This window comes from Mesoplodon densirostris, chromosome 5 (genome assembly GCF_025265405.1).
Source record: "Mesoplodon densirostris isolate mMesDen1 chromosome 5, mMesDen1 primary haplotype, whole genome shotgun sequence".
Lineage (NCBI taxonomy): Eukaryota > Metazoa > Chordata > Mammalia > Artiodactyla > Ziphiidae > Mesoplodon > Mesoplodon densirostris.
In genome coordinates, this window is record NC_082665.1 from 115,687,658 (window position 1) to 115,705,035 (window position 17,378).

Below are 17,378 nucleotides of genomic sequence, written 5' to 3' on the forward strand. Positions count from 1 at the left end.
AGGGATATGAATCTTGAGGACTCTTGAGTCCCAAATCTACTGATTCAACCTATTATGTTCAGGTATTATCCATAAATTCTTACCCCTGGGTTTTGAATCTAACTCTTCTTCACTCTTGTTTTTCATCCATTGCCTAGAAATATAGATGTACTTCCCCACTTCTGTAAATTCTAAGTTTTCAATGTAGAATATATTTGCAGATAAATAAGCATGCTTTTCATAATTTTAGAAAAAGAACTACCATTAAAATTCAATGTTTTCCTTAATTCCATATGCTCATAACTATTTAAAATCTTTTCCCCAAATATCTCTTGACAGAGTTCAAATTAGTCCAAGATAACTATATTTTTATCTCATCTTCTACAGGTAAAAACTGACCACAGCAAAAAAAAATACTCAAATTATTTTTAAATGAGCCATTACACATGGTGCACTGCCTACAACAATCTATGTTCATACTTTTCTAAATACAATTCTTGACCATATTATCTCATTACTCTTTTTATAAGTGTTATTTCTCTGAAATTTACCTTACTTTTTAAGGCAAAGTTCTACTTTTTAAGGCAAAGTTCTTAAGTCTTACCAAATTTTACCAAAGATGAAATATTAAAAATAATTTAAGTAATTCAAATTAAAAGTTGCTCTCAAAGTCACCAATTATTATTCTCTATAAACATATTATACTTCATAGGAAATTACTAAGAATTCACTCTTCACATAAACTTTTAGTAAAGCCCAGTGAGACAAGTGCAACAGCTTACATTTAAAACATATACATACCATAAATGTATAAATTTTAAAAACATGTACATATAGAAACCCCTTAACATTTTTATGACATCATGAAGATAAAAATCTATATAACGTATTTCAAAATATATTACTTATCAAGATGAAAATACATATTAAATACTATTCTACCATTTACTCAATTAGATATTTAAAACATTAATATCAAACTTCTAAAATCCATTTAACTTACAGAAGTATAACTTCCGGTGGTTTGCTTGAGGGCATGTGCTTTTTAATCAAGTCAATTTCTAGATCATAAAAAACAAAGAAATTTTTCTTACCAATAGCACTGTATCATCATTCCTTCCAACTGTTGATATTAGCAGAGCTTTCAAAAGCCGGCTCTTAATAACAAAAATAAAATGAAACTAAGCATAAAAATCCATTCAAAAGACAATTTTCTGCCACATACTTGTTTGGGTTCTTTTTGAACTGTTTTCAAAATGACTAAGACATTAAAATTTAGGATTTTTTAATGCTCCGATTTTAAATGGGTTTTCAGAAGACATACCTTCTGCCATCTGACTGCCACTGCAGAGCTCCTATTACTTGAATAAATGATATCTAGCTAGCATACTGAAGTCCCAATTCCACAGTGCATGACTGAGCCTTGATGTTATCTAAGTAGCAAGCAGCTTATAGGCTATTGTGCTTAACCAAACCCTTCCTTGCATTTACAATGAACCTGATTTTTTTGTGTAAGTAAAAACAGCAGCACAGGACAAAGTGAAGCTATCAGGAATAAATCACAAAATCTAATGCTAATTTTTGTGAAAGTTAACTCATTTTTTCACATTATGTAATTACTAAGAATCATTTAAGGTATAGTCTTAAATCTAGGGTTAAGAGTCAGATCTCATTTCCTAAAACAAGATGAGCTGGACTTAACAAGCATAGAATCCCCACACCTAAGGCATCTTTGCTTCAAACCTGAGTTTCGCATTAGCTGTAACAATATTATAGTATTATATGTGGAGGGTTTTCTTTGAGGATACTCAATGTATGTGCTTAGATTTCCAAAGTAGGTAATTTTACGAGGTGAATTAGGGAATGAATGATCTCCCACTCAAGTAAAACCTCAAGCAAAGTAAATTCTGAATAAATATTTTTAATTTAATTTTTTACTTCTGCTGGTATTTGCCAACTTCAGGGAAACTGAAGTTAAAAAAATAAAATTAGGGCTTCCCTGGTGGTGCAGTGGTTGAGAGTCCGCCTGCCGATGCAGGGGACACGAGTTCGTGCCCCGGTCCGGGAAGATCCCACATGACATGGAGCGGCTCGGCCCGTGAGCCATGGCCGCTGGGCCTGTGTGTCCAGAGCCTGTGCTCCGCAACGGCAGAGGCCACAAAAGTGAGAAGCCCGTGTACCACAAAAACAAATAAATAAATAAATAAATAAAATTTAAAATGTACTATTCAATATTTGCAAAACTAAATAAGTATTAAAAATTCTCAAATGATATTTTTTATAAGTTTGGAACATGTACTTCTTAAGTTTTAAAAATTAAAATTGCACTAAAACTTTTGGGCCACCTTGTACTGTTGAAAAACAAAATGAATCATCCCACTTTATTTTGTAGTTCTAGGTTTTTTCCTGAGAATTAAACATACCTATACATGTTAAATAAAGATTTGATAAACACACCTTTCAGAACCACAAAGCAAAGGGTGTTTTAAAGATTCTGAAGTATAAACAGCAAAGCCAGCATTCTGTATTAGTTCATCAATATTTCAATCAATATTATTTCATTGTCAAATTTGTAGCATCTACAGCAATTAAGATGACCTTCTGCAATTCAAAAGCAGTTCTACCTTTACAACTGAAATATGCCCTTATCAATATAAAATCCTAACTCTACTCACTGTCCAACCTTAATTTTAGTATCTATACAAATATTTGTGTAAAAAGAATGACAAAATCTCAATCTCCCAACAACAGTAACCAAATTGTGACAACTTTATGAGGGCAAAACTTAACACTTCAAGTCAGCTCCTAACAATAAGAATGACATAATATAATTTAATGAATACATGGAAATTTTACGAGGATACCAGCTAAATCTTAACAAAGCTCTACTCAATACCCATTTTATCACTTCCCATCTTGAACTTTCTCTTATAATACATGCTTTTGTTTCTGTGTTTAGGCTTAAGGAAGACCATTGTATCCAATATACACCAAACTAAAACTGTATTTACATTTGTAAAAGGCAGTCTTTGTATAATTATTTTTTTTGTAAGTTATAAAACAATGTGATAGCTGTAACAAAATAAGTTATAATTAGGAAAGATAATGCAATTTTCTGTCTTAGGGTCAATTCAAGAACATTAAGAGTCATAACTTAACCTGCACTATAACATACGTACATACATTTTTATCACTTTTATTATATACGCTATTTAAAGTAAGAAATCAACCCATTTATTCAGAGAAACCCCACGTGGTAAGACTATCATCAGACAAAATAATGGCTTTGAGTATTACAGTCAATTGTATAGTATTTAATCAGTAAAAACTGGGAGAAGGTACCTTTGGACTGACAAATGGTATCTATGCTTTATTCTCATTATTAAAAAAAGGAAATGAGTAAAATATATAATTTATATACAGCATAATTAAGTTTGCATAATTAAGTTTGTCTACTTAATATGAATGAGAGATTTTTTTTCATTTATTCAAGTTACTTTGATCTTAAAACTTTTATACTTCCCCTTAAACCTTCCTCATGTATGTGACTTTCTAAAACTCCATACTCAAGGGCTGAAAGTTATGAAAGTATTATAATTGCTAGATTGATTTCAAAATCTTACCATCTATTATGGAAAATGCTACAGCAGACAACTGAAAGCAGTAGAAAGGCTCACTATGATAAGACCAGTCCGAAAGAGTGAATATTCAAAACTGGCAGAACCAAAAAGGTCTCAAAAGAAAACTGGCACCCACCCCTAAGACAACCAAAGAATGAATATATCTGTAAATTGGTGACGTAACTATCAGGGGTAACAGTGTGTCAGGATGGGAATGAGGGAGACTTTCGTGCTCTTTGAATGCTTTCACCATCTATGTGCAATAATATTTTTAAATAGTTAAAGAAAGAAAGGAAAGAAAGAAGACTGAGCCTATGTACAGAATTCTAATTCTACCACACATGGCCAACTGTGGGCCTGAACTTGTAGGACCCTCCAGATGGTCTCTATCAGACCATTCCACTCTCTTTGCCTGGATGTACTCTTATTGTTATTTTACCCCAGACAAGGTAAAGTAGCCATTTTGAAGGCTCCTTTAACAAGCATATTTCAAGAAAGCTACAGTTAGCTATTTTTATTTTTCTGTCTCCTCCATATTTTGGCTCCACTGAGGAAAAGTACTAGCCAGTGATACAGCAAAAGCAACAGCAAATTCTAAATTATTTTATCAAACTAATTCAACTATAAGTATTAAGTGAGCATATATGACATGTTCACTACTATATTAGGAACAGTAGGAGATATAAAACTTTATCCCAAAATACAAAAAAAAAAAAAAAACAAACGAAAAGAGTACACAACTCAAGAATCAGCTTCAACTTGTTCTTAAATGTCAATTAATTCAACATGAACTATTTTGCAAGTTCCTTCACCCATCTTGGTTTCAACTTCTCCTCTAAAATGAGACGGTTGTAATATTGGGTTGGCCAAAAAGTTTGTTTGGGTTTTTCTGTAACATTTTACGGAAACCCGTACGAACTTTTTGGCCAACCCAATAACTCATGATTTATTCCAACCATGAAAGTTTCTGAGCTACACAAGTATCGCCTGTGTATACAGCCTTCTCTTGCACTCTTTCACCACTAGGTGACGTTCCAACATTGGTAAGAAAAGAGGCTGACAGTTTTCACAAGCCTTAGCAAGGCAATCACTGATCAAGAATGATTAAAGGTAAGAAATTTTATATAGTTTTTTTAGTACCAATGGAAATACTAATAAGAGAAAGTAGGAGTTGCCTATAATAGGACTTCTATTTCATGTGTCTCAATGGAAAAATAAGACATGACAATAAACATAAAACATATGATAATGGGAGGGAAAGGCAGGTATATTATTCCCTTTATAAAGATTACTGCCAAATTCACAATCGTCTGAAACTAGAATTTAGGGATCTTACAATGCTGTAGAACCAGGGAGGGGGAAAATAGTAACAATTAAAGAGCACATGATCCTATTAGAAAACAAGATGAGGTAAAGTATGAAATTACATGATAAAACATTATTTGCCTATTAAATTGGCACACACACAAAAAAAGAGCACCTTTATACACTGCTGTTAAGAGTGCACCTGTACTAGCTTTTTGGAAAACCAACTGACAGTATACAAAAATTTAAACCTCCTACATACTTTGATCCAACAATCCCAATTAGAAATCCATGTCACATGTCCCTATACATGTATGTTACCACTAACAGTTTCTTCAAATTCCTCTCTGCATTGTTAGACTTATGAAATAGACTATAAAAGTTTTGTGCTTTTTCTTTCTCTTTAGGGGTGAAAGTGGGTACCTACAAACAAACAAGCCTAGCTGAAACAAATGAGGGTATTTTAAAACATGCACAAAAGAAATTGTGTGCCATGGGCATTTAATACAATAGGAATTGACAAATCAAGAGTTCTAGTAACAGGGCCCAGTGGTTAAGAATCCACCTTCCAATGCAGGGGACACGGGTTTTGATCCCTGGTCAAGGAACTAAGATCCCACATGCCGCAGGGCAACTAAGCCCACGAGCCACAACTAGAGAGCCCATGTGCCACAACTACTGAGCCCGGGCGCTCTGGAGCCCACGTGCCACAACGAAAAGCCCGTGCACCGCAACAAAGATCCCGCGTGCTGCAACTAAGACCCAACGCAGCCTTATTTATTTATTTATTTATTTATTTATTTTTAAAAAGAGTTCTAATAACAACTTATAAATAAACCAAACTGTTTGTGCCTAAGTCCCCAAACTAAAAGTTACACTTTTAGGGGTAAGGGATTAAGAGGTACAAATTATTACGTATAAAGTAAGTTACAAGGGTATATTGTATAACATGGGAAATATAGCCAATATTTTATAATAACTATAAATGAAGTATAATCACTATATTGACTCACCATATTGTACATCTGTAACATATAATATTGTACATCAACTATACTTCAACTAAAAAAAAGTTACACTTTTCAGAGGTAAGGTAAGGGTTTTTGTTAAGCAATATATACATGAATGTTTCTTCCATTTTAATGCAAATTAGTGACTATTTCTTCTAAAATGTGATGCTATTAATCCAATCCCTAATAACTTGTTTGACATTTCAATCAGCAACTTAAAAGATAGTCTTTGAAATCTAAACATTCATTAATTCTAAGACTCGTATTTCCCACATTTTAGCATAGTTAAACTTGGGATGTAACTTATAGATGAAACCTTACTGCTGCAGTTGACAGGTAACCATGGTGATGCAGTGATCAATGCATGCACACACTCAAAGCTGGTGTCAACTGTTTATGGCACTGCCATTTCAGTTGAGTAAAGTGCATTATTGGCAGTACAATGCTGAGTTTAAATTGATTATTAAAAATATTCAAGAAGATTACACTGTAGTTGCATATTGAAACAAAAAGTAATCATTTTCACAGAAAAGTATCAAAATAGAGCAGCAGAGTGGAAAGGAAGAACTAGGATCAGAAGGGGTGGGGGGATAGGGAAAGGTAGAGAAGGAAAAAAAAAAAGAGGGAAGAACAGAAGAACTTTCCGGAGAATTATACTTCTAAATCTTCAGTATGTTAAGGAGTCACACATAGACTACAGATATGTTCATTTTTCTTATAACAACAAACTCCAAAATAATTTTTCTTCACTAACTCAGCATATGTCACTTCAGGATTATTGTATTATGCTTACAAGAAAACAAAATTAGTTTTACTCATGATCTATACTCCAGTACGGTTCACATTTCATTTTTCCAAACATTATAAAGGCTCAACCTCAAAGAAGCACAAAATCACCAGGAAACCATTCTGTACAAAAAGTACAATCCTGCAAATTTCCAACTACAACTGATAGGCACTTGGATCAGCTTTTTTCAATTACGTGAATTTTTTTCCACTTGACTCCTTTTCCCCCAATTTTAAACCTACTCATGCTGATCCAGCATAGAAAGGAAGTGTAAAAGGCCTTAAAATCTTCATTCAGCAAATATTTCAATAATACAGTACTTTAAATTGCTATTGAAGAGGATAACGGCCTTACTCATGGTACAACCATCACAGAAATCTTAACTTTCTCATTTCCTATGGTCATTCTATAATCCACTATTCAGGATTTAAAAAAAAATCAATGTATTTGGGTACTATGTCAACCGTAATAATAGTGACTGATATTTGTAAAGTGATTTTTAGTTTACAAAATATTATCGATTTACCAGTTTTCAATCAATACTGTCTTAAAAACAGGAAAAAATAATAATCTTCACTTAACTAAGATTAGCATTTTTCACTTTCCCTAGAAAGCCAAGCACGGGGTGACTTTGTATCGAAAAGCCTTACCAACAAATTAATGCAGACAGCACCATTCATTTTCCAAAAATTCACTTGAGAGCAGCATGTATTTGAAATACACGCTTTCATACGGTAAACAGCGTAGGTTCCTAAGACAGCCCACAAATGACCTTTTTACCTCTCACAATGCTGCTGAATTCTACTTCATATTACACTAGCCTGGGTGTTGAGGCAGGTAGCCAGGTTACCAAGCCTCTACTTCCTCTGCCTACTTCTTTTTTTTTTTTTTTTGTGGTACGCGGGCCTCTCACTGTTGTGGCCTCTCCCGCTGCGGAGCACAGGCTCCGGACGCGCAGGCTCAGCGGCCATGGCTCACGGGCCCAGCCGCTCCGCGGCATGTGGGATCTTCCCGGACCGGGGCACGAACCCGCGTCCCCTGCATCGGCAGGCGGACTCTCAACCGCTGCGCCACCAGAGAAGCCCCCCTCTGACTACTTCTTAACTATTAATTCCTCCACGCTTCTCTCTCTGTAACAATATCATGGGCAAAGGGTCGCACCACTGGCCCGTCTACAGTGGCAACAACCGAACAGTATTGTCAGCACTGCTCTCTCAGGAGATCCAGACGCACGGATTCAAACATCTACGGTCCATGTTTGCAGACAGCTAAATTCAAATGGCTTGTTTCAACTTTCTTCCAAAAACCTGCCCTCCCACCTGCTGCTGCCACTACCAATGCCCTCTACTCCTTTAACGAATAGGACTTGCCTAAAAAGCCATGCCAGGAAATGGGAAGTCATCCTAGACTCCTTCCTATCCCACACCTTCTACAGCCATCTGGGCACTAAGTCTTATCATTCCTACCTTTCTCAAGCCCACCTCACCCCACCCTATCTGCACTGGCATGCCTCACCTTGGGTCCTGATCCCCTCTCCAGTCTCCCTCATTCTCATCAGTATATGAACCTGATGTGATCGTTTCTCTCTGCTTAAAATTTCAAGAGCTTCCTATTGTCTGCAGCAGCATTTCCCAACTGGTACAAGTCCCTCCAAAATAAAAAAAATTTAAAGGCATTGACTGCTCATATAAATTGAAGAAAAGTACTGCATTAAACAAAGTTAAGTAGCCCTCTTACCAGCAAGACTTTGGAAAGTCTTACAACACACAATACTATTATGTGTTTGCCTACCATGGGAAACTGGGGCAAAAGAGAGACCCAATTGGGCTCCAAGGACAAAGTCACAACTAATTGGGAGACACATAAAATCCTTCAGAACCTGGCCCTGCCTAGTTGTCAACACCACCTTCCATTCATCACTGGTTATTATTCACCTCCTACAAACCTTACTTCCCAGCTATACAGAACACAACTTGCAGTTCCTCAAAGAGCCCTACTGATTCCTGATTCCATTCTTTTATATACATCATTCCTTCTGCTAAGAATGCCACTCCCTAACTTAGGCTGGCTGAAGAGCTCCTGCTGGTCCTTCCAGCCCCTGGTCAGTTATCTTCTCTGCTAAGCTTTGATTGTCCCTTCCGGCCCCGCAGCAGACTTGGCCCACCTCTGTCCCTCCTCTACACGTGTCAGAGCAGTCAGCACTTGTCTCACAATATTGGGCTTACAGACTAAAAACAGACTTAAAGTTGGGAAGCAGGCCAGCAGCCAGCAACACAGCTGACTGAATCAGACAGGGCAAGACAGGAGGTGAGTGTGAGGAAGGGGTAAAATCTTTCCTTTTTCTGGGCAAAATTTCACAACAAAGTAAATTTTGTTTTTGCCCTGCTCCCACGTCTCATCCTTATGCCCCTTTCCCTTTCCTGACTCTCCCAATACCCTCTCCCCAGGCCCTTAGTGACCTCACCTAACCCTATACAACCGCCGCCACAAGACTATGCTCACCAGTAGCAACTACTTCCTCGTCCAGTTCATCAAGAGTTATTCTGTTCAGAAGTTAATACATAAATGGGTTACAGCTTCTCAAAGCTGGCAAATCTAAGATGAATCTCTAGGCAACGATTTATTTATTTATTTATTTATTTTGGGGGGGGCTGCACCGTGAGGCATGCAGGACCTTAGCTCCCTGACCAGGGGTTGAACCTGTGCCCCCCCTGCAGTGGAAGCGTGGAGTCCTAACCACTGGACAGCCAGGGAAGTCCCCACAATATTTTTTCTTTAAGCATGAAGGAGATACAGGGAGTGGGCATTACAGTTCTACCACTCAGATTTACCAAAAAAATCTGGGAGTCCTCCTGACTGGCCCATAAAGATCGGGGAGTCCTCCTGACTGAGTCTCCCTGCTGCCCAGGAGCAGCAGTAGGCACTACTAGCAGAGACAGATGGAGCTGGTGCTACGGCAATCCTCCGGATCACCCATTATTTTTGGATCGAGAAGTTTTATTTGTTTTAGAGACCAGTGATGGTCAGTTTTTCATTATTATGGACAGAAAGTCCCACCAACACGGTCACCGATGAACTTAAAACAGTGCCTCTATCCTAACCAAGTAATATCTGAAAATCCAACCCTAGAGCATTGTTTGGTTTAGGAAAAGGCAAATTAATTGAGAAAACCAAGATGTTGCCCAAGTACCCTTACTATTTCAAAATAAATCTGTAAATATTAAATTAGCATTCTAGAAAGAATCAGTATGGTTTATCACTACTTCCTATTTCATAAAATCATTTGTTAGAATGTCATTGTCTATATGTGCCAAGTACGTGCTAAATGTTGGGAGATTACAAAGATTAAATTTCTAACCTCAAGAAGCCAAACCTAGGCTAGACAAGTAAGCAAACATATCAAAGCAGTTGCACACTGCAGTAAATTAAGTATCATGCGAGCACTGGGAGCACGGAGAGGCACAGGGAGGGAGGAAGAGGCAGGCAAGGGACAGAATAGTCTTCAGAGAAGAACTCTCCTTTGATCTAATAAGACCTGATGGGTGTGAAGTTCATCAAGCAAACAAGCAGTAAAAAGAGGGGAAATAAGAGAGAGATGGAATCCAAGTAGAGGAATTACCATATGCACAAGTGCTAAGGTGAGAAATCCCAGAAAATGTCAGGAATACAAGTCACTTGAACTAGCTGGAGCACAGGATGGCCTCTGGGGAATGGCTGGAAATGGAGCTAAAAAAGATGGAACAGAATCAAGTTATGATGAAAGACCCTGTTTGATAAAGATATGGATTAACTTGTACGTGATGGAGATTCTGAACTTTTCTCAACTGAAAGAGACCCAAGGACGTGCCAAGGGGCCACATTCCAGAAGAATACAATGTGAATGGTGTGCAAAGCAGCAGTTCTGTGTTCGCTTGCTAGACTGTTTACCTCCAAGAAGGCAGAACTCACTCATCAACATATACCCAGCATCTAGCCCTGTGCTTGGCACAGACAGGAACTAAAAAAGTATCCAATAGTTAGATGTGCCAACACAATCTTAGGGCTCAACTAAGAGGCCCTGACCCAGCCTCCTTCCTTACTGCCTATAAAACTCACAACTCTTATGCATTACAACAATTGGTAATTGCCACAACTTTTAAAGTAACATGGGGAAATGTATGGGCTGCACCAGAGATTAGAAAGGATTTTGGGAAAACACACATTAAGATGCTTTTGAACCTGACAAAATTAAGCAGTTTTTCTACTCTTCTCACCAAAAACTGAACAGAAAACAACTGTAGATTAGCTCAAAATTATTCACCAACTAACTCTAAGACAGTGGTGATAACTATAAAAAGTATACTTTTATATAGGACCCATGGAATAAAAATCTATTTTAACTAACAATTTGCTAGACTAGTCTTTCAAGTAATTAAGTGCTACTCAGGCTATTTGCCTGCAGTACTTTACATTTCACTTAGTAAACTGAATTACATTATGATAATCAGCATGTAAGTAAGAACTCCATCTCAGGTGCTTGGGAAAACAATAAGGAAAAAATATTTGGTCTACGAAGAACCAGTGACTACATTTAATCAATCCAAAGGCCAGAGAAGTAAAACAAAATTTCAAGATTTCTTTTTTTTTTAAAAGATGTTGGGGGTAGGAGTTTATTAATTTATTTTTGCTGTGTTGGGTCTTCGTTTCTGTGCGAGGGCTTTCTCTAGTTGTGGCAAGCAGGGGCCACTCTTCATCGCGGTGCGTGGGCCTCTCACTATCGCGGCCTCTCTTGTTGCAGAGCAGAGGCTCCAGACGCGCAGGCTCGGTAGTTGTGGCTCACGGGCCTAGTTCCTCCGCAGCATGTGGGATCCTCCCAGACCAGGGATCGAACCCATGTCCCCTGCATTAGCAGGCAGATTCTCAACCACTGCGCCACCAGGGAAGCCCTCAAGACTTCTTTTTAAAGAAAAGATGTAGACACATTTCACTAACCATAATTTCTAAATGAAAATAAGGGAACATAAAATCCTATTAAATAAACATAACTAAACATATTTTTAAATTTTATAATGCAGCCAGGGAGAGAGACAACAGGTAACATTAACACAGAGGATGGGGGAAAAAGAGACTGCTAACACACCCAGAGACATCAAGATAAAAATAAAAAACATACATCAAACGTACATTAGAGACCCATGACATTAACATCTTGAGGTTTATAGGACGTCACTACCAAAGATGCAAAATCATGGTATTTCTGCTATAAAAGCCTGAATTAAACAGTATGTCATTATTGCCTGCTGCTCCAGTTGAGAAAAAGCAATCCTCAGTCACAACCCACACACACACTCTCTCACGACACACAGATACACACAGGAATGTGACTTGTTTTGAATATGTTAAATGTTATTAAACTAACAAATAATAGTAAGTTACCAATTACTGAGCCTCTTATCCTCACAATTCTCTATGTTTTATCACCTCCATTCAGCCAATGAAGACGCTAAATAGGGTTAAGGGACTACAGAGCTAGTAAGTGATGAGGCTGGAATTCAAAATCACTTGTATATGGCTCTGAGGCCACATTTTAACCAATACACATGCCCTCTCCCAGGGCATATGACTGTTAAATCTTTAGTCACCATAACATTTCTTTAACGACTGGTGTTTTCTTACTGTGCTATCCCCAGAGTGATATTTAAGTTCAAATACTTTAAATTTCATGGAAAACATTAACAACTTACAGAGTTGTTTTTAAATAAAGCAAATCTTGTTAGCAGTAAGGAGACATTAACTCTTAAAAACACTGATAGTAAGGGCTTCCCTGGTGGCGCAATGGTTAAGAATCCACCTGCCAATGCAGGGGACACGGGTTCGAGCCCTGGTCCAGGAAGATCCCACATGTCACGAAGCAACTAAGCCCGTGTGCCACAACTACTGGAGCCTGTGCACCTAGAGCCCGTGCTCCTCAACAAGAGAAGCCACCGCAATGAGAAGCCCGCGCACCGCAACAAAGAGTAGCCCCCACTCGCCACAACTAGAGAAAGCCGGCGAGCAGCAACAAAGACACAACACAGCCAAAACAACAAAAACAAAACAAACAGAAACAAAAAACACTGATAGTAGCTGAATATCCACCTAGAATTATAAAAAGTACCAACAGTGCCCCAATAATCCCAACTTTATTACTTAGCCCTTTAATTATGCTAGTTTTGTGTGGTATAAAACACCCAATATGGGCCTCCCTGGTGGCGCAGTGGTTGAGAGTCCGCCTGCCGATGCAGGGGATACGGGTTCGTGCCCCGGTCTGGGAGGATCCCATATGCCGCGGAGCGGCTGGGCCCGTGAGCCATGGCCGCTGGGCCTGCGCGTCCGGAGCCTGTGCTCCGCAACGGGAGAGGCCACAGCGGTGAGAGGCCCGCGTACCGCAAAAAAAAAAAAAAAAACACCCAGTATAACCCTAGGGAAATAGCAGATTTTCCTAAACACCTAATTTCTTTCTCCATTATTCACCCTGTGGAATCACATCACATATGGATTTAATTACAATTCAACTATCTGTGCTGCAAGAAAAAAGAAAAACAAGAGAGAAAAATACTCTAAATAATGGCGGCAGGACGCTTGCCCTCACATTCTTGTCCCAGAGTGAGCATGCAACGGAGACTAAATCTGGTGTTCCTTGGTCAATCCAAAGCACATAACCGATTATGATTCCAGAAAAAAGTAACCTATACTAACAGCTGAAGAAAAAACTAGCTGTGAGAATTGAAAAACCACATGTCAGTTAACCAGTTTTCAAACTGGTGCCTTCCTAAATGACTTTTTCATGGGTAATTTTGACTACACAGGATTTTTACCTTAAATGAGAATGTAGGCCCAAAGCCCCTACATAAAAGGGGATTTCATTTTACTCAGCTGTTTAGATCAGCAAGAATTAGGAACCAAAATACTTGTCTTTTATATATCAAAGTAAGTTACTAACATATTTTTCATCCTACTTTACAAATAGGAAAAATAGAGCAATAGGGATGCTGTAAATAAGCCATGCTAGACACATATGTGGGAGCTGTTCCATGACTTATTTTAAAATAAACTAAAAATGTAACAGAAGTCTGTCAAGTCATCAAAATCAATCCTTTAAAGTTGGTTCTCAATAAGAAAAAAAAAAACCCACAAAACATACATTGAGTTTTGAGATGTGTCATTACTACAGAGTACAAACTAAAGACAAGGGTGGAAAGAACACCCAACTAATAGAAAGCTTCTCCTTTACCAACATGCTGTCACTTACCTCTCCAGACATCAGTTTCCTTTTCTATAAAAAGAAGGGGCTAGTCTAAATAACCTACAACCACTCAGCATTATTATTTTCCAATCTCATACCTCCTTATTTCAATGTCCAACTCATAAATTCCTTTGTGAAAAAAATAAAAAAACAAAAAAAAAATAGGAGTCAATTAATCTAGCTTGCTATCACTGAGGGAGACCTGTCTTTCACCTCATCACCCAACAACAGATATAAGTAACTTTTAATAATAATTTCTGAGAAAGATTATAGAGATATCAGCGTGTTCCACATCATGTAATGAAGAAATTCTACTTTACAGTTAACTCACTTTTCCTGGAAATTATGCTTCTAATCTAACTAGTATCTGAGTGCCATTGGATATACATATATATTTTTTTTGGCCACGCTGTGCTGCTTGTGGGATCTTAGTTCCCCGACCAGGGATCAAACCCAGGCCCCGGGCAGTGGAAACTCAGAGTCCTAACCACTGGACCTCCAGGGAATTCCCTCAATGGGTTATTTAAAAGCAAGATCCAGGGCTTCCCTGGTGGCGCAGTGGTTGAGAGTCCGCCTGCTGATGCAGGGGACATGGGTTCGTGCCCCGGTCCGGGAAGATCCCACATGCCGCGGAGCGGCTGGGCCCGTGAGCCATGGCCGCTGAGCCTGCACGTCCTGAGCCTGTGTTCCGCAACGGGAGAGGCCACAACAGTGAGAGGCCCGCGTACCGCAAAAAAATATATAAATAAATAAATAAAGCAAGATCCACAGCAAGTAAGTGAAAGAGTCAACAAGAGAGAAATTTTGATTAAGAGATTAATTACAAAAAAATAGAGATTAATTACAACTCACTTCATTCATCCCATCTTACATACAAAAAAACAGACTTCAAACACAGGGTACTACTTTCTTCCTGAATTCTCAGCTCATACTAGCATTAGTGGCCTTTGGTGATAGATAAGGTAAAAGATTCATTTTCACCTGTAACTTCAAAGATACATGCCTCTGGGAAGCTCCATTTTCATAAATCTATGTGGACCCTTCCCTTGGAGAGACACATACATAAGGTACATAAGTCCTTTTTTAATTTGGACAGTCTCAAAGTTTGCTACTTGAGTTAATATTTTACCATCTCAGACCTAGCAAAGGCCCCAATACAAGCCTGTGGGCTTAAGATATTACGAGGTCTGGTGTTGGGATAGCTCTCTGGAGAGGTGGTCTATGGAAACTCTTCAGCAATCCTCATCCTCAACTTTCCTCTGTCTCAGATATTTGATTATTTGAACAGCTCTCCCTTTCCTTCATTCCACTTTTCCCCCTTCTTACTGAGGACCAAAAAATCATTTTCAACTCACCATGATAACAGTGATCATTTTTTCCAGTTACCATTTATTCATAACATTTCACATTACCTCTATTTTTAATCTTACTAATATGTTTTTAATGTTTTTAACTCAATTTTTATAATTACTAGTTACCATTAACTTCAGGACATTCTACCTTGTAATTGATACATACTTTTCTCCAGATTAAATAAGCCTAGAACCTTTTACTCTTTCACTTAAATCTTTTTTTTTTTTTTTTTTTTTTTTTTGCGGTACGCGGGCCTCTCACTGCTGTGGCCTCTCCCGTTGCGGAGCACAGGCTCTGGTCGCGCAGGCTCAGCGGCCATGGCTCACGGGCCCAGCCGCTCCGTGGCGTGTGGGATCTTCCCGGACCGGGGCACGAACCCGTGTCCCCTGCATCAGCAGGCAGACTCTCAACCACTGCGCCACCAGGGAAGCCCTAACCTAAATCTTAAAATATGTAGCCCAATCCTGATCCTCTCTCATTTCTCTACTCTCAAAATATGAAGATCAACAACATTAAAGTAAGACTGTAATGATCATTTCCTTGCTTCTTGCTTGTTACCTGGACTAGTTAAGTGGGTTAATTAGAATACGGTTTTGATGACTACAGATTTACTCTCTCCAACAGGCCAGTTGGCTTCATTTCACACAGAAAAACTATGTTCTAAAACCAAAGACTAAATCCCATCAGCTAACTCTTAGATCCAGATTTAACCAGATGAGCTACAGAGCACATTCAGAACACATTCCATCACTGGAACAAACCTTCTGGTTATGTATCAGGTAGATGTCAGACACTAGATTATCTTCCTTTAGCATACCACTGTGAGTTGTTTGAAGAATGTTGTCCAGTTAGTGCTAAGCTGCTAACTCCTATTCAACTTAGGGTCCGTTCACAAGGTCCCCTGCTTAGGTTACCCAGTATACCAGTGAACAAAAGCCAGCTTTAGATGAACCAAGTAATCAGTATCATTTTGAAATTCTACTTCTGTCTTCTAAGATTTTAGAAACTACAACCACCACCTCATTGTCATTCACAAGCATGAAGTTCCGATTTCCACCATCACCTAGACCAGTGGGAAAAAATACAAAAACTAAAGACAAAACTCCACAGCATGCCCCATTATCATTCATCACTGCCCATTTCCTAGAACTGCTATCCATTTTAGCAATAAAGTATATTGACATTTAAAACCTTATATTCACAGTGGTTACAAAACCACCATGCTAAACAAGCACAGCCCTGATTCAGTATATGGAATGGAAGGGGGAAAGGAATATTTACTATGTGCCAGGGAGAGGGCTCCTTTCTTTACATATGCTCTCAGCTAATCCTCAAAACTCTCTGATGTAAGTACTAGTATTCTCCTTTGTTAATTTAAAAAAAAAAAAAAAGAAGAAAGAAAAAGCAGAACAGGGAAGTTAAGCAACAGTATAAGGGACTTTCAACACAGCCAGAATCCTAGTTCTGTTACTGTATGTGACATAGAGGTTTCTATTTCTAGGTTTACCGGATTAGCTGCATGTGACCTTGAGCAACTTACATCTCTGAACCTCAGTTTCCCCATCTGTAAAATGGGGTTTAAATGAGACAATTCACATCATGTTTAATTCAAAGCACAGTATCCAGTAAGCTTACTCTATAACTATCAGCATTGGTCAAAGTCAATAGCTAGTTAAGAAAGTCAGATCAAACTCAGGTCTGATTCCCAAGTTCATGCTTCTTCTACTACAATATTCTGTAGCTGCAAACACACACTATTATCCACATAAGAATCCATACTTGAAACATAACAGATGGGAAACTGATGTTACCTAAATGAAATAACTATTTAGGGCTAACTAAACCAACAGAAGGATTTTAGCTCTAATAACTAATAAGCAGAACAAAGTAGAAAACTCATCAGAAAATACTGTTTAGACATTCAGGTTATAGAGTTTTGTTTTAACTACTGTGAAACTATTTTCCTATCTATATAGGAATTTATCCTATTTATCTCAAATCAGTTGTAAATTAAAACTTTAACAACCAAAGCTACCCCAAATAAAGCTTCCTGGTCAGCC

General features: G+C 38.2%; 1 protein-coding gene across 6 annotated transcripts in view; it reads right to left on the reverse strand.

Moving 5' to 3' along the window:
- Nucleotides 1-17,378, reverse strand: part of ATP13A3 (ATPase 13A3) — an 81,818-nt gene that overhangs the window by 62,039 nt on the left and 2,401 nt on the right. For 4 of the 6 annotated variants that reach the window (XM_060099312.1, XM_060099311.1, XM_060099307.1 and 1 more), the window contains exon 3: nt 1,074-1,136. The exons of 1 other annotated variant lie outside the window; for it this stretch is intronic. The gene's annotated coding sequence lies outside the window, so the exon portion shown is untranslated. Of the gene's footprint in view, nt 1-982; nt 1,041-1,073; nt 1,137-17,378 lie in introns of all 6 variants that reach the window. One more of the 6 variants, XM_060099308.1, reaches the window with a different exon arrangement.